Source organism: Pseudophryne corroboree, chromosome 1 (genome assembly GCF_028390025.1).
Source record: "Pseudophryne corroboree isolate aPseCor3 chromosome 1, aPseCor3.hap2, whole genome shotgun sequence".
NCBI lineage: Eukaryota > Metazoa > Chordata > Amphibia > Anura > Myobatrachidae > Pseudophryne > Pseudophryne corroboree.
Window position 1 is genome coordinate 417,024,651 of NC_086444.1, and position 21,739 is coordinate 417,046,389.

General features: G+C 45.7%; 1 protein-coding gene and 1 pseudogene across 5 annotated transcripts in view; one reads left to right on the plus strand and one right to left on the minus strand.

The window, feature by feature from the left end:
* Nucleotides 1-21,739, minus strand: part of RHBDD3 (rhomboid domain containing 3) — a 148,066-nt gene that overhangs the window by 30,943 nt on the left and 95,384 nt on the right. The window lies entirely within an intron of this gene.
* Nucleotides 18,756-18,874, plus strand: LOC134947076 (5S ribosomal RNA; annotated as a pseudogene).

The following is a 21,739-nucleotide window of genomic DNA, read 5'->3' on the forward strand; positions in this document are numbered from 1 at the left end:
CAACAACAGAAGAGGACCGCAACATTGGTCCAACCAAATACACAGGTAAGCAGGAACGAAGCACTGAGGCGGGCGCCCAGTATCCACTATGGACCAGGAGAAAACGAATTAACACTAGGTATTAAATTCCTGTTTTCTCTTACGTCCTAGTGGATACTGGGGTCTTGTACTTTAGTACCATGGTGATAAAGCTAAATATTTATCTTACTTAAAACCCTTTAAGAGGTCTAAGAACACTGTACGCTATTGACGTATGGAATACCGTAAGGGTACGCACGTTGCGCAACAATCGCTTAGCCGTAGTCGAGACGCTCAAGCGTCACGTTCGCTCACGGCCAAGAGATCACAGGCAGGCACGCTATTGGCTGCCGACTAACGTAATGGTTTGCTATTAGCGTAGCGGACGCTCGGGACCACGAGGAGATCACCAGCGGCGCAGACGCTCACAATGTTAAACCTTTATAACTATACCATAAAACAGTGTATTATGCAGTAAACCTTGGTGTAGTGATAAAGTGTAAATGTAACACAGTGCAACCTTATTAACTTAAAAGCTGTTCGAGCGTCTCCGACGCTCTGAGAATACTTAGAAATATAAGAAATACACTGATACCGACCTTAGGTTCTAACACCCTATATGAACGTTATATTTGCAAAAGAATAATACAATACAAGTCATACACTACCAATATAACATAGACTAACTAACCAGATAACTACACATGAAATACAATACAATACAATTACGTTTAAGGGAAAAGAGAGGGAAAGGGGAGAAAAGAGAGAGAGAGAGATAGAGATATGGCTCACAATAACAATAAAGACAATATGATTGCGGAGAAAACTTACGCACAAAGGGAACGATCGCATGCGCCTTTCTGAATATCCAGCTCCCGATTATCAGTGATGAGAACCGTTGAAGAGAGTGAGCTGGATCAGATCGGCTTGTCTATTTATGCCCCACACACAATACAATACAATGGTCCCTACAATCTCATTGTTCATTGGACACAGGAATTCGTCTTCGCATTATAACAAAAGGTCATAGGTTGATTCATACAGGTGGGCTGTGACTATTTCCAACTGCTCAGGTGGGTGGGAAACTAGGTTTCCCGCCGCATGGATAAGTGAGTGCAAATAATAGTAAAAGTACATAAACTTCTTATGTCCATAACTATTCGCACGAGCGATTAATCCGCTTCAAACCAACACCGGAATATTGCTAATTAAATACTCTTCCGATGGATACTAAACACCACTGTATAACCCTTGTCTGACCCTTCGTATCAAACAAAGAGGGATCTCTTTGTTTATGAACATGCTACATTAACTAAACTTTCAGATTCTATCAAAGGGACCATAATCTACAAAATACATTATATAATTAAAATATGTAACGATTGAGTCGCACGCTAGGCACACAAACTCTACCGTAAATGCGCATACCGTGCGCCTGCGGGTGCACGTAACAGCGGGTATGCGTACGCACGGGAGAGCGCACGCATGCGCAGCGCGGACCTATATGAGGTGCAAATATGGCAGTGTGCATCATGATATTTTTCTGACTTTGACAGTCCACCCTTTGGCAGTCAACAATAACTGCCACTTTCTAAAACATTTCAAAAAGAGAAAAATATATGTCATGTGTAAATACATTTCCATGGTTGGGTAAGGGAGGAGAGAAGAAGGTGTGAAAAGGGTATGACCTAGTGAGATAGCAGAAGCATGTGTGTATGAATCCATGTTTGGGGGTCATGTATCATCGTGCCGTACGTGTTATAAATCAAGCTTCGAGGTATTGCGAAGTATACATTTGAATTCCTTCTTATCCCGTATTTAAGGGTCTGTGGATGGGCTGTCAAACTTTACCGAGCTCTTTTCAGATTTTAGTTGTAACAAAATGGGGGAGCACATTTTAGTTGATGATACATGAATGGGGGGATATGTGATTGCTGATATCTGTGCCTGTATTCCCTATCGACTATGTGTGTCATTACCTGAAGGTTGTAGAAATGAAGATAAAGAACAATTATGGTAAATGCAGTGGTATTCTATGTCAGGTTAATGAACATTTGTCGGTTGAAGTCTTGTCTGGTGTCTGTTGAATGCAGTCTTCTTTGGGCTTTTGCCAAAAAGTGTGGGCAAAAAGCTTTGTCAATGTCCATAGACTTACAAAAGTGTTGGGCTAGCGTAAATTTAAAATTTCTAGGGAAACTGGGGGTCTATGGCATAGTTCATCAATTATCTGTGTATAAGGTTGTCAAAACTTCTTCTTTAATCCATCTGTTGTCTGTGTACAGGATCATCAAATTCCTCGTCCAAGTGGGTCTTTTTACCTTGGAGAAAACGGAGAAACAGGTGAAAGAAACGGACCGTATAATCGCATTTTCATCACATCATTGTCTCTACCGTTGGGTCATAAATCAAATCCATTGGAATTACAATTGCCTCACTCCTTAGACTCATTACCCTGGTACTACGTTTGCACTTCATTAAAACCTGACCGCATCTAAATATCAAGCCAATTGATATGACAACACCCAAGATACATAGGAGAAACTTCCCTACATCCATTATGACTCCTTGAGCCCATTCTCCTAAACCAGAGAACCAATTTCGCGGGTTCAACCATGACACCCAACCAGTCAGCTCATTACCCACAGCAGCAAGGGTGAGATTGTGTCTGCTGCGAAATTCCCACTTTAATTGGAGAATGTTTGGTCTATGACCTCGACCGGATCCTCAGTACTATTCGTAATATATGTGCAGCATTTCACGCCGTACTGCGTTGCCAGTGTGACACAATATCCACCTGTCACTGCTGTGAGATAATTAAGAACCATTCTATGCTGAACCAGTTCTGTTTTATAAGCTTGAAGCTCCCTTCCAGTATACCTAAAAGTGTCGTCATACATTTCAGTGATATTGTCTAATAAATTTGCAAGCGCAGATATATATCTATAGTTCAGCACTCCTCTAGCGGTGCGAGTGAAATCTAACGCGATTAGGAATTGAATCCCGGTGGATTCATGGATCAGATCAGAGGCCGGGTGCTCTGTCCTTTCTGTCAGTTGCCTTTTAACGACGTGCTCGTAATGAGTGTGAGTATAAGGAGCTTGGGCACCACGGTGTATATCTTTCATTTTGGCATGTGATACAGTCATTACTTCAGGCAGTACTTTTCCAATATAACACAATCCTTCAGAGTTTGGGGCAAGCCACTTATACGCCTTCCTCCCGCATATGAAATATGCATCATCGGGGAGAACATATGGGACGGAGTAGGACATAACCATATTACACATCTTCCATGTGAAATCTCCTAACCCTAATTCTCCCATCTGTCTAGTACACGTATCTGTTTGTATGATATGTGCACAGTATCCTGGTGATACCTCTCCAACTCTCATGATCCTACTTCCTAGGGTATACCTATATCGGAAATATTTTCCACTACCGGCTATGTGGCGTATAAGTTCTGTATCTGTTGGCATTCTATCGGCTCTGTATGAAAAGGTCATGGTTTGGTTACTCCATGACACTTCCAATTTCCCGGCTTTCGGGGATTGGAAATGTTAAAACATATTAGGGACTTATCCACATGATATTGGTGGAGCTTCAAACTAGGAGGACTGGAGATATTAAACCTCCTGTCCACCGGTCTCCCACCCTTTAGCTCAAGTACCTCTCCTACCGTTAAAGGGAATGGTACTAGCCCTGATTTGCTATGGCCTTGAGGTACTTGAGAGCATACCCAACAATCTGTCTGATTTAACACATTACCCACTAAGGAGTGATAGTCACTCAATGGATGCCGGTCCATGTGGATATTAAAACTGGATTGGCATTTCTTGATGCACCCATCCTCAACTACATTGTCACAGAGCCTACAGATACAGTTTTCTTCAGCTAACAATCCTTCACAATTCCGCCTATTGTCAATGCTATCGGATCGTTTTCTGATACTCGCCTTTACTTGTTGATTAAGTTGTTCTTGGAAAACTACGCCTCCATCTTTGTCATCAGAACCCATTCCAGAACCTCTCTCGACCTCCATGGTACTCTCGCCGGAACAGACTGCTCTGGTCAACATCATGGTCAACAGGAAAATCCGGATCACAGTCTCTTGGGGCAAGTCCATCTTACAGGAGGAAACGGAGAAGAATGAGAAGGGGGAAAGAAATAATTTGAGGGAGATGGGATGGGAAGTTTGGAGAAAAACAATAAAAGGGAACAGGGAATCGACAACTGCTTTTGGTCTTATGATTTTCAATGCTCAGGTGCCGCCTCAGTCCTCCTGAAACAGACACTCCAGTGATACAACTTCCTCTACCGTCTGTTCTTTATCACGGGACCTCTCTGGATCAGCAACCTTCTTACAATGGGACGAATGAACCCAAGTCTCTCTCTCGGCAACCTTCAATGCTGTAGTGCTAGTCAATAAGACTTGGTATGGTCCTTCCCATCTGTCAATAAGGCAACCTGAGCGTAGAAAATTCCGTATCATTACATAATCCCCAGGTTCAATGTCATGACAATTACTATCTGGTAAATCAGGAATCACTAACTTCAAATTATCATTTTGATTCCTTAGCTGTTTACTCATGTTAACCAGGTACTTTACAGTCACTTCATTGTTACACTTCAAATCATCCTGAGGGTTAATCATAACATGCGGTTGTCGACCAAATAAGATCTCAAAGGGAGACAGATTAAGAGGGGACCTGGGAGTGGTTCTGATGCTGTATAGTACAATGGGTAAAGCTTCTGGCCATGTCAATCCTGTCTCTGCCATAACTTTGCTCAGTTTATTTTTAATAGTGCTGTTCACTCTTTCCACCTTCGCACTCGCCTGGGGGCGGTATGGAGTGTGCAGCTTACTATCAATTCCCATTAACTTACACATTCCTTGAAAGACATCACCTGTAAAATGGGTACCCCTATCACTTTCAATTATTCTAGGGATACCGTATCTACATACAAATTCCTGCACAATTTTCTTAGCAGTAAACATAGCGGTATTTGTGGCCGCAGGAAATGCTTCGACCCAATTTGAGAATACATCTATACAAACAAGTACATATTTCAAATTTCGACAAGGGGGTAATTGTATAAAGTCAATCTGTATTACCTGAAAAGGGCCGCCTGTAGGTGGGATATGAGATGGTTCTGTTGGTATTGCCTTTCCGATATTCTTCCTCAAACAGGTAAGGCATGACATTGCTCTTTTACCTGCATGAGATGAAAATCCTGGGGCGCACCAATATGCTCTTACCAACTTACACATTCCCTCCTTGCCCAGATGAGTCAGCCCGTGTGCTGCCTCAGCCAAACATGGAAGGTATGCTCTGGGGGCCACTGGTTTACCTTGTCCATCCGTCCAGAGTCCTGAGGACTCCTGGCCATATCCTTTTGCCTTCCAGACTGCCTTTTCCTGTGTGGAACACAAATTTTGCATTTCACACAACTTTTGTGTGTTGATGGTATTAAATACCATCAATTGTGTGGTGTCTGTCTGTCTGGGGGTACCAGCTGCTAACTTAGCAGCTTCGTCTGCTCGGCTGTTACCAAGTGATACTGGGTCCTGGCTATATGTGTGTGCTTTACACTTGATAACAGCCACTCTGTCGGGTTCCTGTATCGCTGTTAGAAGCCTTTTGATGTGAGCTGCATGCGCTACCGGTGTACCAGCTGCCGTCATGAAATTTCTGAGGCGCCATAGGGCTCCGAAATCATGGACTACCCCGAATGCGTATCTAGAGTCGGTGTAGATATTGGCTGACTTGCCCTTAGCCAATTCACATGCTCTGGTTAGGGCGACCAGTTCAGCAACCTGGGCTGAGTGAGGTGGGCCTAGCGGTTCTGCTTCTATGGTGCCTTGGTCATCTACGACTGCGTATCCAGTACACAAGTCTCCCGAGTCCGACTGTCTGTGACAACTACCGTCAGTGTAGAAAGTAAGATCTACATCTTCCAGTGGGTTGTCACTGATGTCAGGCCTTGCCGTGAAATTTTGGGTCAAATATTCCATACAATCATGCATGTCATCTTTTGTATTAAATCCTCCTTCCCCACCACTCTCATCCTCCACCCTTTGTGCCTGTGCAGGCACACCTGGGAGATATGTTGCAGGATTTAATGCACTGCATCTCCTTATGGTGATGTTTACGGGGGCCATTAGTGCCAATTCCCATCTTGTAAACCGCGCTGATGAGACGTGTCTGGTTTGGGCAGAATTTAGCAAGGCTGACACTGCATGTGGTGTATGAATTGTGAGGTTGTGACCTAGCACTACATCTTCGCTTTTTGTTACTAGCAATGCTATCGCAGCAACGCTTCGCAAGCATGTGGGGAGGGATCGCGCTACCGTATCTAGCTGAGCGCTGTAGTATGCTACCGGCCTGCTGGCATCACCGTGCTTTTGGGTTAGGACGCCTGCCGCGCAACCAGCACTTTCTGTTCCGTACAGCTCAAAGGGTTTCCCATAGTCTGGCATACCTAATGCTGGCGCCTGCGTTAGGCACTGTTTAAGTCTCTCAAATGCCATCTCGGACTCGTCTGTATGCGAAATCCGATCAGGTTTGTTTGAGGAGACCATCTCCTGCAAAGGTAACGCTAGAATGGAAAATCCTGGGATCCAGTTACGGCAATACCCACACATTCCTAAAAACGTTCTGATCTGTTGCTGGGTTTGTGGCAGAGTCATGTCTCTAATTGTTTGGATTCTATCAGCGGTCAGGTGTCTCAGTCCTTGTGTTAGACAGTGTCCTAGATATTTTACTTTAGTTTGGCATAATTGCAATTTGTCTTTGGAAACCTTGTGTCCTGTGTCTGAAAGATGAAACAGGAGCTGTTTCGTATCCTTTAGGGACGCTTCCAATGAATCTGAACACAGTAGTAAATCATCCACGTACTGTATCAATATTGATTCACTCTCTGGTTGGAAAGACTGTAAACAATCATGCAAAGCCTGGGAAAATATACTTGGACTGTCTATGAAACCTTGTGGTAATCGAGTCCATGTGTATTGGACTCCTCTGTATGTAAATGCAAACAAATATTGGCTGTCAGGGTGTAGAGGTACCGAGAAGAAAGCGGAGCAGAGGTCAATAACAGTGAAAAATTTCGCAGTGGGAGGGATTTGCATAAGGATGACAGCTGGATTTGGCACTACGGGGAACTGACTCTCAACTATTTTGTTAATCCCCCTTAGATCCTGCACTAGCCTGTAACCCCTCCCCCCACTCTTCTTCACAGGGAAGATGGGACTATTGGCAGTGCTGGATGTTCTTACCAGAATGCTCTGTTGTAGCAAGCGCTCTATTACGGGATACACTCCTAACTCCACCTCTGGCTTCAGAGGGTATTGTGGGATTTTTGGAGCTATCCTACCATCTTTTACTTGCACAACTACCGGAGCTACATTTGCCATTAATCCAGTGTCTTGTCCATCTTTAGTCCACAGTGACTCTGGTATCTGGGATGTCATTTCTTCTACTTGGGATGGAGTCCTATTTGTCATAACGGTATGTGTCATTAATTTTGATGGGGAGTCTAACATGTCTCGCACTTCCTGAGCGTGATTCTCAGGTATGTCCAAGAATACACCTTCAGGAGTACAATAAATGACGCACCCCATTTTACACAATAAGTCTCTTCCCAGGAGATTAGTCGGTGCCGATGCAGCCAGCAAAAAGGAATGCTTGGTATGTAAAGGCCCTATTGTAATCTCTGCTGGTTTGCTAACAGGGTAATGCTGGACTACTCCCGTTACTCCCATGGCTGGAATTGTCTTACCAGTGGTTCTCATGCCCACTGTCGAATTTATCACTGATTTGGCCGCCCCCGTATCTACAAGAAAGTTTAATGTTTTACCAGCTACGTCAATTGCAATTTCGGGTTCACTTCCAAGGCTTGCAATCAATTTTACTGGCTGCAGATTACAGGTATGGCCACACCCCTATTGGGTATGGTGACCTCCCTGAATCCCGCTGGCAGCAACTACTTGTGAAGGGGTTAACTGGGAACTGCCAGAAGCTTGCCAGTCTCCTTTTGGGGGATATCTTTTTGTTTCCCCTGCATGTGGCTCATAACTCCGTCTCTGCGGACCCTGATCCCAATGTCGTGTGTCATGTCGTAGTCTAGGGGGTTGGTATGATTTTTGTGAATTTTTCACTCTACAGTCTCGTGCCATGTGTCCCTGTCTATGACAAGAATAACAAGTTACCACATTTGACTTACCCACAGGGTTTGGTGATTTATACAAAGGCTGCCTTGTGGTCAGGGCCTGTATACTTACGGCCATTAACTTATCACCTTGTAATTCCCTGTGTCTGGTGATATTCCGATCGTGATCAATAGCTGCCTCTCTCAAAGTAGCCACCGACAGACCTCGCCAACATGGTTGCGTGGTCTGTACCCTTGTCTTTAATGCTTCTTTTAAACCATCCATTAGCACAGATACTGCTACTTCTCTATGATTTATGTTGGTTTTAATGTCCTCTATGCCTGTGTATTTAGCCATATCTAGTAATGCCCTGTGAAAATATTCTGCAGCTGTTTCTGACTCCTTTTGTTTAATGGAGAAAATTTTGTTCCATTTAACTACAGCTGGAAAATACTCTTTTAACTGTAAATTTATTCTTTTTACACTGTCTTGGTTGTACACATCTGTAAGGGGTACATCCTGATCCAATCCACAATCAGCTAAAAATTGAGCTGAGTCGACATTGGAGGGTAAACATGCCCTCAGCAATATCTGCCAGTCTTTGTTATTGGGCTCTACAGTGTTCCCTAGGTCTCTGATGTATTTCTGGCTAGCAACTAGATCTTTTCTAGGATCAGGGAATTCAGACACTATGGTTCTTAATTTCATTCGGGAAAATGGGCTGTACATGGCAATGTTTCTGATAGGAGTGACTCCTGTAGTGTCAGTTTTCCCATTTGGCATAGCTATTACCCTAACGGGATTAAGCCTAACAACATCATTCTGAGTAGATTCTACAGCCTGTGGTGAAATGGTTTCAGCATAGTGTAAGGTGCCGTACTTACCCGTTGATACGACCTCACCTGTCCCTCCGCTAGGGGCCTTTGCTACTAATCTTAAGGGTTGGGCCGTGCCTACTGTTGTTTCTGATAATGTGGCTGCTAGAGAGAGCGCCGATATTGTTACCGATTCGTCCTCTTGATCACACTCCTGGGGAAAGTTTAAAACAGGGTACAACTTGCACGGGTTAATATTTGCATTGGTTAACTTATTAACATTATCCTTAACATTTATACAGTTGCTAAGTGTTTGTTTGTTACACCCTAGTGCGTCATTCTCCGCAACCAATTTCTCTCCTGATATATATGGTGGCGGCGGTGCCGTGGCTATCAGTTTCCTGATAGGGTTGGATCCCGCCGCCTGAGCCAATCCTCTCTGTATTTCACCCTCCTGTTGCCATAACTGCAAATAATCATAATGTTTGATCCGTCTCTTTGCTGACTTAATGAGACATATCCTCCTCCTTAGATTCAGTAACACATCTGGGCTAAAGCTGCCTACTCTTGGGAACTTCTCCCCGTCATGTACCGTCATTCTCTCCCATTCATCACATAAAACCTCTGTGTGTGAACCGTATTTTTCACACATTACATACCTTGCCGACCCGATTGGTCGGTTTACTGAATCAACCCGAACCGAGGTTGATCGCCCCCTACCTGAACAATTGGCCCCCATACCTGCAGGTGTTGCTTTCACTACCTCTGACCTTAATCAGGGTCTTTCAGCGAACCCTTACAAAAACCAAAATGTTCAAGATAGGCTGACAGTGGCGGTTTACCGAGTACCCCACTCACTCGCCCACGCCGACCAATACGACCTACACACTGCCCTAGTGCTGGCGTACTCGACCCAGGGCCCCTGCGACCTGAACCTCTATTTACTGGAACATGTGAGGGTGATCCGCAGAGCACTTACTCTTTCCAGTAACTATTGGTTGCTGGATAGTTCCTTAGTGACCAGCGAACTTCCCTTAAAATAAAAAAAATTACACAAATCACGTTAGAATGTACAAATAGCGTTTATGACCCCTTTCGTACACAAATGGCACTAGGTCAGATTACTAACTAATGCACACAATTACGTGCGGTACAATCGTTCTGCACATAAGCAACTAATCTTATGTGCGGAGCGACCAACGGAATCGAAAATTACGGCTGCGAATTCCTTCAGCCAGAGCTTTATGGCCTATATGGGTTCCGCACCAACCCTTCTTGGTGTTGTGCTACTTTTCTCTATAGCGGACTTCTTAGTCTGCTGTACCTAGACCTCCTGGTCTGTTCCGGACCTCCTGGTCTGTGCTACAGTAGACCTCCTGGTCTGCTATACTCTAATGCTCAAATTTTATGTTTAACAAGGGATGCCTCCCTAGCCACCATGTACGTCACTTACATGTATGTACCTTACGAGAACTCGACTTCTTGTGGTTCAACCTCAAAAATTGTAGAACTTATATAATTGCAAACACTCACTCACCACATGTACACTTTTGTTTCTATTTCTATTTCTGCGCAGAAATTTCTTTCCTTTAGACCAGATGAGTCGTAAATTGGAGAAGGATCTATTAACTTAAATTTCGGACACTAAAATCGATTTGCGCTATTTATCGCGTTGCCACTTTTTCGCCTGTTAAAATAACACTATCGTGTGATTTGAGTTACGTGGGCGTACCCGGACGCTCCGTTGCGTAATATACGCTGCGTGCGTCGGCCTTTGGGTTGCGTACGCGAGTCTCAGCCCTTTGTTATAGACACGTGTACACAATGCAGATATCCACCGTAACACAATTTACACGTTTATCAATGTAGACGATCCTCGATCATCTACCGAGCACCACACAGATCTCTCCTTGTATCTTTAGGCAGAGCTGTGTGCGTGCTTTGCAATTTACACCTTAATGTATTACTTTTACTCTTTAACTATTAAATAGCGACAAATCTCTCTTAGCACGTTTATCAATTATAAAATGGCAAACAGGAGAGTGATATGAAAATACACGAATGAAAAAGAAATGCAGATATATGCGTGTGCGTACGCAAAACAGAAATAAACAGTTTTAAAAGACACTAGCGTTTTGTTCTTACCTCGGGTTCCGGATTCCCTCAGCACCCTTTACTAAGCGAAGCAGACGCTTATCCAGGCAGCACTATGAGGACTATGATCTCCCGCCCTTTGCTGATGGATAATGTCTGCTGAAATTACCTAGTACAGATATGTGAAGGACGGACGAGCCGCCAATTGATAAAGCTAAATATTTATCTTACTTAAAACCCTTTAAGAGGTCTAAGAACACTGTACGCTATTGACGTATGGAATACCGTAAGGGTACGCACGTTGCGTAACAATCGCTTAGCCGTAGTCGAGACGCTCAAGCGTCACGTTCGCTCACGGCCAAGAGATCACAGGCAGGCACGCTATTGGCTGCCGACTAACGTAATGGTTTGCTATTAGCGTAGCGGACGCTCGGGACCATGAGGAGATCACCAGCGGCGCAGACGCTCACAATGTTAAACCTTTATAACTATACCATAAAACAGTGTATTATGCAGTAAACCTTGGTGTAGTGATAAAGTGTAAATGTAACACAGTGCAACCTTATTAACTTAAAAGCTGTTCGAGCGTCTCCGACGCTCTGAGAATACTTAGAAATATAAGAAATACACTGATACCGACCTTAGGTTCTAACACCCTATATGAACGTTATATTTGCAAAAGAATAATACAATACAAGTCATACACTACCAATATAACATAGACTAACTAACCAGATAACTACACATGAAATACAATACAATACAATTACGTTTAAGGGAAAAGAGAGGGAAAGGGGAGAAAAGAGAGAGAGAGAGATAGAGATATGGCTCACAATAACAATAAAGACAATATGATTGCGGAGAAAACTTACGCACAAAGGGAACGATCGCATGCGCCTTTCTAAATATCCAGCTCCCGATTATCAGTGATGAGAACCGTTGAAGAGAGTGAGCTGGATCAGATCGGCTTGTCTATTTATGCCCCACACACAATACAATACAATGGTCCCTACAATCTCATTGTTCATTGGACACAGGAATTCGTCTTCGCATTATAACAAAAGGTCATAGGTTGATTCATACAGGTGGGCTGTGACTATTTCCAACTGCTCAGGTGGGTGGGAAACTAGGTTTCCCGCCGCATGGATAAGTGAGTGCAAATAATAGTAAAAGTACATAAACTTCTTATGTCCATAACTATTCGCACGAGCGATTAATCCGCTTCAAACCATCACCGGTATATTGCTAATTAAATACTCTTCCGATGGATACTAAACACCACTGTATAACCCTTGTCTGACCCTTCGTATCAAACAAAGAGGGATCTCTTTGTTTATGAACATGCTACATTAACTAAACTTTCAGATTCTATCAAAGGGACCATAATCTACAAAATACATTATATGATTAAAATATGTAACGATTGAGTCGCACGCTAGGCACACATAAACTCTACCGTAAATGCGCATACCGTGCGCCTGCGGGTGCACGTAACAGCGGGTATGCGTACGCACGGGAGAGCGCACGCATGCGCAGCGCGGACCTATATGAGGTGCAAATATGGCAGTGTGCATCATGATATTTTTCTGACTTTGACAATGGGGAAGACCCAAAGCTCCCAAACGGGTGGGAGAGTGCTGAGACCCCTGTAAAACTGCCTGACCAAACTGAAGGTCATCTTTGGCCAAAGTATCAAACCTACAGAATTTATCAAACGTGTTCGAACCAGACCAAGTTGCAGCTCAGCACAACTGTAGGGCCGAGACACCCCGGGCAGCCGCCCAGGAGGACCCCACCGACCTCGTCGAGTGAGCCTGAATAGATGTCGGCAATGGAAAAGCCACTGACGTATAGGCCTGTTGGATGGTCAACCTGAGCCAACGAGCAATAGATTGCTTAGAAGCCGGCCGACCAATCTTGGAGGCATTATAAAGGACAAACAGCGAGTCAGATTTTCGATGACGTGCCATCCTTTTGACATAAATCTTCAGAGCCCTGACCACAGCCAAGGATTCAGGGCCCACAGAAGCGTTAGACAACACTGGAACCACATTAGGTTGGTTCATATGAAAAGCAGACACCACTTTATGCAAAAACTGAGGACGGGTCCTAAGTTCCGCAGACGTCTTCATGAAAAATCAAGTAAGGGCATTTACAGAATATGGCCCCTAATTCAGAGACACGTCTGGCAGACGCCAATGCCAATAACATCACCGTCTTCCAGGTGAGAATTTCAACTCCACCATATGTGTAGGGTTCTAACCAATCCGATTGGAGAAAAGACTGAACCACATTGAGATCCCACGGAGCCGTGGGAAGAACAAAGGGCGGTTGCATATGAAGAACTCCCTTCAGGAAAGTGTGTACTTCCGGTAACAGGGCAAGTTGTTTCTGGAAGAAAATAGAGAGCGCCGAAATCTGGACTTTAATGGAGCCTAGACGTAGGCCCATATCCACTCCTGCTTGTAGGAAAAGCAGAAAGCGACCAAGTTTAAATTCCACAGGAGAAACCTGTCTACCTTCACACCAGGAAACATACTTTTTCCAGATACGATGATAGTGTTTTGCCGTAACCATCTACCTGGCCTGGACCATGGTGGAAATAACCTGAGAGGGGAGACCCTTCTTTGCTAGAATCTCCCTCTCAACTTCCAAGCCGTCAAACGTAGCCGATGTAAGTCTGCACAGACGAACGGACCTTGCTGAAGAAGATCTACTTGGAGCGGCAGAGGCCAGGGATCCTCCAGAGACATGGTCAGAAGGTCCGAGTACCACGCCCGTCGGGGCAATTAGAATTGCCTGAACAGTTTCCCTTCTTAACCTTTTGAGAACCCTTGGGATTAGCGGTAGCGGAGGGAACAGGTACACAAACTGGTACATCCACGGTGTTGTCAGTGCGTCCACTGCTACAGCCTGCGGATCCCTCGTTCTGGAACAGTAACGGCCTAGCTTCTTGTTGAGATGAGAAGCCATCTGATCTATATGTGGACAGCCCCACCGGTGAATTAACTGCTGAACACCTTGGGATGTAGGCCCTATTCCCCCGGATGGAGGTTGTGCCTGCTGAGGAAGTCCGCTTCCCAGTTGTCCACTCCTGGAATGAATATGGCTGAGATGGCCCTTGCGTTTGCCTCCGCCCAGAGGAGGATATTCAACACCTCTCGCATTGCCGCTCTGATTCTTGTTCCCCCTTGTCGGTTGATGTACGCCACTGCCATGGCATTGTCCAACTGAACCTGGATTGCCCGATTCTTCAGGAGATGAGAAGCCTTCAGAAGAACATTGTAAACTGCCATGAGTTCCAGGATGTTTATTAGTAGGGCAGATTCCGGTCGCGACCAAATCCCCTGGAACTGGGCCCCTTGGGTCACAGCCCCCCAACCCCGGAGGCTGGCATCCGTTGTCAGTAGAATCCATGGGTGGATATTGAAACTCCTGCCCCCCACCAGGTGAGGAACCTGTAACCACCATAAGAGAGAAATCCGGGCTTGTGGAGATAACGTCACTTCCTGATGCATGTGAAGGTGAGACCCTGATCATTTGTCCAGCAGATACAGCTGAAATGGTCGGGCATGAAATCTGCCGTATTGGATTGCCTTGTAAGCAGCCACCATCTTGCCCAGTAATCGGATGCAAAGATGTATGGATACACGGTGAGGACGGAGTACCGAGCAAACCAAAGCCTGGATTGTCAAAGCTTTGTCCCATGGGAGAAACACCTTTTGAGACACAGTATCAAGTATCATTCCCAGAAACTGAAGACGTTGGGTCGGTTCCAGATGAGACTTCTAAAAATTCAGGATCCACCCATGATCCGTCAGTAGTCGAGTCGTCAGATCGATGCTGTTCAGCAGACGCTCCCTGGACACAGTCTACATTAGGAAATTGTCCAAGTAGGGGACTATGTTGACTCCCATCATGCGCAGCTGCAGCATCATCTCTGCCATGACCTTGGTAAAAACCCTCAGAGCTGTGGATAATCCAAAGGGTAAGGCCTTAAACTGGAAATGGTCGTTCAATATGGCGAACCTGAGGTAAGCTGGATGAGGGGGCCACAAGGGAATGTGTAGGTAGCATCCTTGACATCCAGAGATACCATGAAGTCCACCTCCTACAGCGCGAACACCACCGCCCGCAGGGATTCCATCTTGAATTTGATTACCCACAGATACGGTTAGAGACTTCAAGTTCAAGATGGGGCGCACCGAACCATCTGGTTTGGGTACGAGAAAAAGACTGGAGTAAAAACCACGGTTGTGTAACTGAGGAGGTACAGGCACCACCACCCCTGTCCACAAAAGCTTTTGAATAGCCTTTTGCAAGGTAGCTTTTTGCTGTGGGTAAAGCTAGTAAACCCGACTTGAAAAACCTGTGAGGAGGGAGTGCTTGAAATTCCAGCCGGTATCCTTGGGAAATGAGGTCTCTCACCCAAAGATCCCGGCAGGACTCCACCCACATGTGGGGAAGTGTTGAAGGCGAGCACCTACCTGAAAGTCGCCTTTCCTCTGTGGCCAACCATCACACGGAAGGCTTAGCGGCAGGAGATCCGGTGGACTGGTCCAGCAGACAGCAGGTGCAGGTTTACAGGACTTACCACGAGATACTCTGGAGGTGGTGGAGGCCCCTCGGCCCCTGCCTCTGAACCTTGCCACACAAAAGGACTGCAAGGAGGGTCCGGTGTAAGAACGTCTAGCATGCGGCGCAGCTGATGGTAGATAGGTAGACTTACCCGCCGTTGCCTGGGAGATCCATTTATGTAATTCATCTCCAAACAAGGCATCACCTGTAAAGGGAAGATTTTCTACACCCTTTTTGGAGTCAGTGTCAGCTGACCACTGACGTAACCACAGAGACCTGCGTGCCGAAACAGCCATAGCTGTAGTGCGGCCATTTATCTTACACAACTTCTTAATAGCTTCGGTCATAAAAATAGCAGCATCCTGTATATGCTGCAGCAGAGTAATGACCTCATCCCGGGGTAGAGAGTCTAAAACGTCAATAACAGTATCAGACCACCTGACTACCGCCCTATTGTGGGGCGCTGTGCCGCGCCCGCTACCGCATAAAGTGCCTTGAGCGTGGTCTCAATCTTAAGGTCAGCCGGCTCTTTTAGGGATATAGCCCCTGGTACAGGTAGTACCAATTTTTTGGACAGTCTGGATACAGACGTATCGACTGATGGGGGATTTTCCCATATCTTCCTGTCCTCAGCAGGGAGGGGAAAATAGTTAAAAACCTCTGAGGGATCTTACATTTTTTATCAGGGTTTAACCAAGCCTCCCTGGCCAGGGACTTCAATTACTTAGACACAGGAAAAGTTGCTGAGTTCTTTGGTCTAACATTAAAATACAATTCCTCATCTGGTTCCGCCTCCTGATCCGGTATGTGTAGGACCTCTCTAATAGCAAAGATGAGAGCCTCCACTCCAGGGGGCAGAGAGATGTCCTCATCCATATCATCATCATCATCATCATCCACATCCGGCTGATCAGAGTCAGAATCAGACTGGAGTACCTGAGGCAGTGAGCATTTATGGGATACCACTAGAGGGGGCTGATAAGTCTTCTTGGCATCCGCTGCCTTAGCCACACAATCAATAGATTGCTTTAACACCCGTCTCTCTCTTTTAGCAGCCACCAATTCTGAATTTACATTCTGAATCATGCTTTTGAAGCTATCTAGCCAGTCAGGTGCCTATGAACTGTGTCCCTGTGGCGACACCCCGCTGAAGAGGGGGTTGAGTTACAAGCAGAACACATAACCATGTCAACAGACATCTTAGACAACCGTAATACAGCTTATCCCACTGACTAACACCTCCACGCAGACCCTAGAGAGCCCATGGAGTGACACTGAGGAGTGGACACCAGCGCACAGAAACACAGCAGCACAGAGTGTGAAAGTATGTGTATGACCTGACAGGAGTGCAGCGGTGCTACCGTTGGTGTGCTACCCCCTTCTATGACCCCCTGGTACCAGTTTACAGTCTGTAGCAGTGTGGGTCCCTGGAGGAGTAGTGTTCATGCAGCCTGATGATCCGCAGCAGCAGGAAATGGCGCCTTTCCGCCTCTGTTCCCACTCCGGGAAGCCCCACCCCCTGTAATGGTGCACGGTCCCTGACAGTGATTTTATACTGGCAACGTTAAAAATAACATTATACATCCTTATACAGTCCACACAAAGCCTTAAGACAGTGAGCACTGCGGGGCTTGTTGCCCAGAGCCAGTGGATCTTCGGCATCTGTTAGAGGGTGGCGGCTAGCTGCCGGCGTGGGCACACACACTAACGGTGTGTGATCAGCACCTCAGTGTCCTGTCAGCTGGGATTATGAACCATTAACCCTCAGGAGGTTGGTTCAGTCCCCCCTCTAAGTCCCACGAAGGAGGTAGTCTGGTTGCCAACCAGATCTACCTGAAAATGATAAAACTTAAAAGAAAAATCTCTGGAGCTCCAGAGAAGTGCACCCGGCTCCACAGGCACATTTTTCTAAACTGAGTCTGATAGGAGGGGCATAGAGGTAGTGTTCACTCTAGGCTGTTTTAGCAGGGCGCCGCGCCCTGCCCGTTTTTTAGCAGGCAAAACCCACCCTGCCCCTTTTGCGGTGCCCTGCTAGAACAGCCGCCCGCTTTCTGCCCTCCCGGCGTGTATAGATGCCGTGCGCATGCGCGTGGCATCTATTCACGCATTGGGAGAGAGCTGGTGGAAGCCCAGCACCGACGGAGGTGCTGGGCACGCCCCCAACAGTGACGTCGCTGGCCACAGACGCTCTCTATAGTAGCGTCTGTGGGCCGCACCGCCCCCTAAAATGACGTAGGTGTGGCCACGCCCACTAATTTGCGTGGGCACATGTGCCCCCGGAGTCCGGCGCCATGCCCCTTTTCACTCCTAGAGTGAACACTATAGAGGGGTGGAGCCAGCACACACATGCATACACTAAAAGTTTTTAAAGTGCCAGGCTCCAGTGTTCCCAATCTATACCCCCTGGTAATAAAGTACAAGACCCCAGGATCCACTAGGACGTAAGAGAAATCTACATTATTTTTGCTTTCAACATAAATAAATGATGTCACGGATAGGATAGTTGATGGTTTTCTAAAAAAAATTTTTTTTCCTTGTTTTGGGCAATCATTAGACCAGCCATGGCTTCAGCCGTAAGCAGTGGCAGCCTGTGCTGATGCATTGAAGGAGGATCTTTCAATGGCATCTAGAGATCAAAATCCCATATTGCACATATCAAACACGCAGCGATAAGCGGCCCTGGATATCAGTACAATTGCCTCTCATGCATCAGCTTCAGCAGTACCAGCTCGCAGAGCGGGTTGGCTATGTACAAGGAAGCCGACTCAGAATCCAGGAAGGTTCTGGAGTCTTAACCTCGTTTACTGGAGAGATTCTTTTTGGTAAACAGTATTTTGGAGTCAGAAGCAGACTCCAAGAAAGTGAAGTTCCTTTCACACATAAATTCAATCCTAGTTTCCAGCTTTTTCGGTCCTTTCGGAATCGAGGAAAAGCAAAAGGAAAGGGTAATGGCAAACAGTCCCAATCTAACAAGTCTGGTAAGACTAAAAGGTATTGGGCTACCAGAGGACCAGTTTTCAAATCAGAAGATAAGTCATCAGCCTAGGGGAACTCAGGGTGGGAGGCTGACTTCTTCAGTTTGCACAGATCTCACGGTTATGATCTACAGCCACACCACACTGGACATGCCCAATCTTATCTGATCTTGGAAGCTAAGCAGTGTTGGTCCTGGTTAGTACTTGGATGGTAAACCACCTGGGAATACCAGGTGCTGTAGGTATTTTCAAGAAACACCCTCATTAAACGTTTGTACCAGCCCGTCTTCAGTGGAAACGAAGACCAGGGTTTTGCAAGAGGCAGTTCAGGAGTTGCTTCAGTCAGGAGTGATAATTCCAGTTCCTCCTGCACAACGAGGACAGGATTTTTTATTCCAACCTGTTTTTAGTCCAGAAGCCAAATGGGTCGTTTCCGGCCCATACTCAATCTCAAAGCGCTGAACAAGTACATTTGGGTGCCTCGGGTTTCATATGGAGATCGTACGTTCCATTATTTTGGCCATGGAGCAGAAGCATTTTATGGTATCCCTGGATATCCAGGATGCTTATCTACATGTTCTAAAGCACTGTTCCATCAGCGCTATGTCGGGTTTGCTATCCTCCAGCATCATTTTCAGTTTCAGGTCCTACCATTGGGACTGACCATAGCTCCCAGAGTATTCACCAAAATTATGGTGGTGATGGCAGCTTATCTCCGTTAGCAGGGGATAAGGATTTTTAAAAAATCCATACCTCGACAATTTATTAATCCTGACAGTCTCAGGAATTGTTCAGTATCATCTGCAACAGACAACAGCTTGTTAGAGATATACGGTTGGCTCATAAATTGATCAAAGTCGTCTCTGTTTCCGTCACAACGGATGACTCACTTGGGGGCTGTGTTGGAATTGGGTATTCAGAGAGTAATTTTACCTCTGAAACAAAATATCCAAAATTCACTTAAGGATTCAGGAGTTGCTACACAGTCAAACGGTATTCATTTACGCGGTAATGCGTATGATGGGTTTGATTGTGTAGACATTCGACATGATGGAGTATACTCAGTTCCACTAGATACATCTACAACGTCTGATCCTTCACAAGTGGAAAGGTTTTCATCAGACAATAAAAACGCAGATATGGTCCTTCCTCTGGAAGTAAGGAAGTCAATAGCCTGGTGGCTACAGACATCCTATCTGGACAAAGGGAGACTCCTTTGGATATCAGATTGGGAAACTCTGACAACGGATGCCAGTCTTCAGGGCTGGGGAGCAGTGTCAGGAAGGAGTTGCTTCCAGGGGCAGTGGACCAAGGAAGAAAGTTGCCTGCCAATAAATATGTTGGAACTTCGGGCCATATATATGGCATTTATTCAGGCAAATAATATCCTTCTGATAAAACCAGTACAAATCCGCTCGGACATTGCAATGGCAGTAGCGTACCTCAACAATCAGGGAGGAGCTCACAGCCAAAACACAATGAAGAAGGTAAGTCACACGTAAAAGTGGGCAGAACTTCATTATCCAGCCTTGTCCGCAGTATTCATTCAGGGAGTCCTAAACTGGGAAGCGGATTTTCTCAGTCGACACTCTATTCATGCAAACAAATGGGCTTTACACCCCAAGGTCATACAAAACTCTGGTACATAATGGGAGTTACTGGAAATAGATCTCATGGCGTCCCGTCAGAACAACAAAGTTTCTGCATACGGGTCAAGAACAAAGGATCCCAGAGCGACCTTTGTGGATGACTTGTCAACTTTCGTCTGGCTCATGTGTTTCCACCAATCGCCCTGTGATCCAGGGTGATGTGAAAGGTAAGACAAAGTAAGGGTGCCGTGATACTAATAGCTCCGGTTTGATCCAGAAGACATTGCTACACAGATCTGCAGAAGATGTCGATGGATGCTTCATTCCTACTCCTTCAATGGCCCTCATTCCGAGTTGATCGCTCGCTAGCTGCTTTTAGCAGCAGTGCACACGCTAAGCCGCCGCCCTCTGGGAGTGTGTCTTAGCTTAGCAGAAGTGCGAACGAAAGGATCGCAGAACTGCACAGGAAAAATTTCATGGCGTTTCTTAGTAGCTCCAGACCTACTCCTATCTTGCGATGAATGCAGTCTGTTTAGTTCCTGGTTTGACGTCACAAACACGCCCTGCGTTAGGCCAGCCACCCCCGTTTCTCCAGCCACTCCTGCGTTTTTGCCTGGCACACCTGCGGTTTTTAGCACACTCCCTGAAAACGCCGAGTTTTGCCGCCCAGAAACACCCACTTCCTGTCAATCATACTACGAACACTTGAGTGACTAAAAAACCTTGCATGTGCAGATTTGCTGATTTTTCACTTGATCGCTGCGCTGCAAAAAACGGCAGCGAGCGATCAACTCGGAATGAGGGCCAATGTCCACATCTACTGTCTCAGGGTCCTGGCTCTTGAGACTTCCATCCAGAAGGCAAGAGGATTCTCACAACAGGTAATTCAAACTATGTTCAGAGCTAGGAAATTTTCCTCAGCTCGCATTTATCACCAAATATGGCAAGCCTATATTCAATGGTGCAGTGATCAAAAATTTGACCCTTGGTTATCAGTTTCCAAAGTCTTATCATTCCTTCAAGCATGAATGCATAAAGGTTTATAGGTGGCTTCTTTGAGAGTACAAGTGTTAGCATTGACTGTATGGTTCCAAAAGAAAATTGCTAATCTGCAGGATGTGCGCACTTTTTTCCAGGGAATGTTGCACATTCAACCTCGTTTTGTTCCTCCTACAGTGCATTGGGACTTTAAGTGCCCTTCAAGTTGCTCCATTTGAACCACTAAAAAGAGTGGATCTTAAATGGTTGACAGCTAAAGTTCTCTTTCTACTGGCTATTGCTTCAGTTTTAAGAGTTTCAGATTTAGATACATTGTTATGTCGCCCTCCATTTCTGATTTTTTTTATCCAGATAGAGCATTTCTTAGAACCAAATCTGGGTATCTTCCTAAGGTGGTGTCTAAATTCCACCTTAACGAAGAAATTGTAGTCTCGGTTTTCCAGGGACCGGACCTTTCTGCGGGAGATGCATCGTTGGAAGTAGTCCTTGCCTTAAGGATCTACGTGGATCGTACCAGTGCCA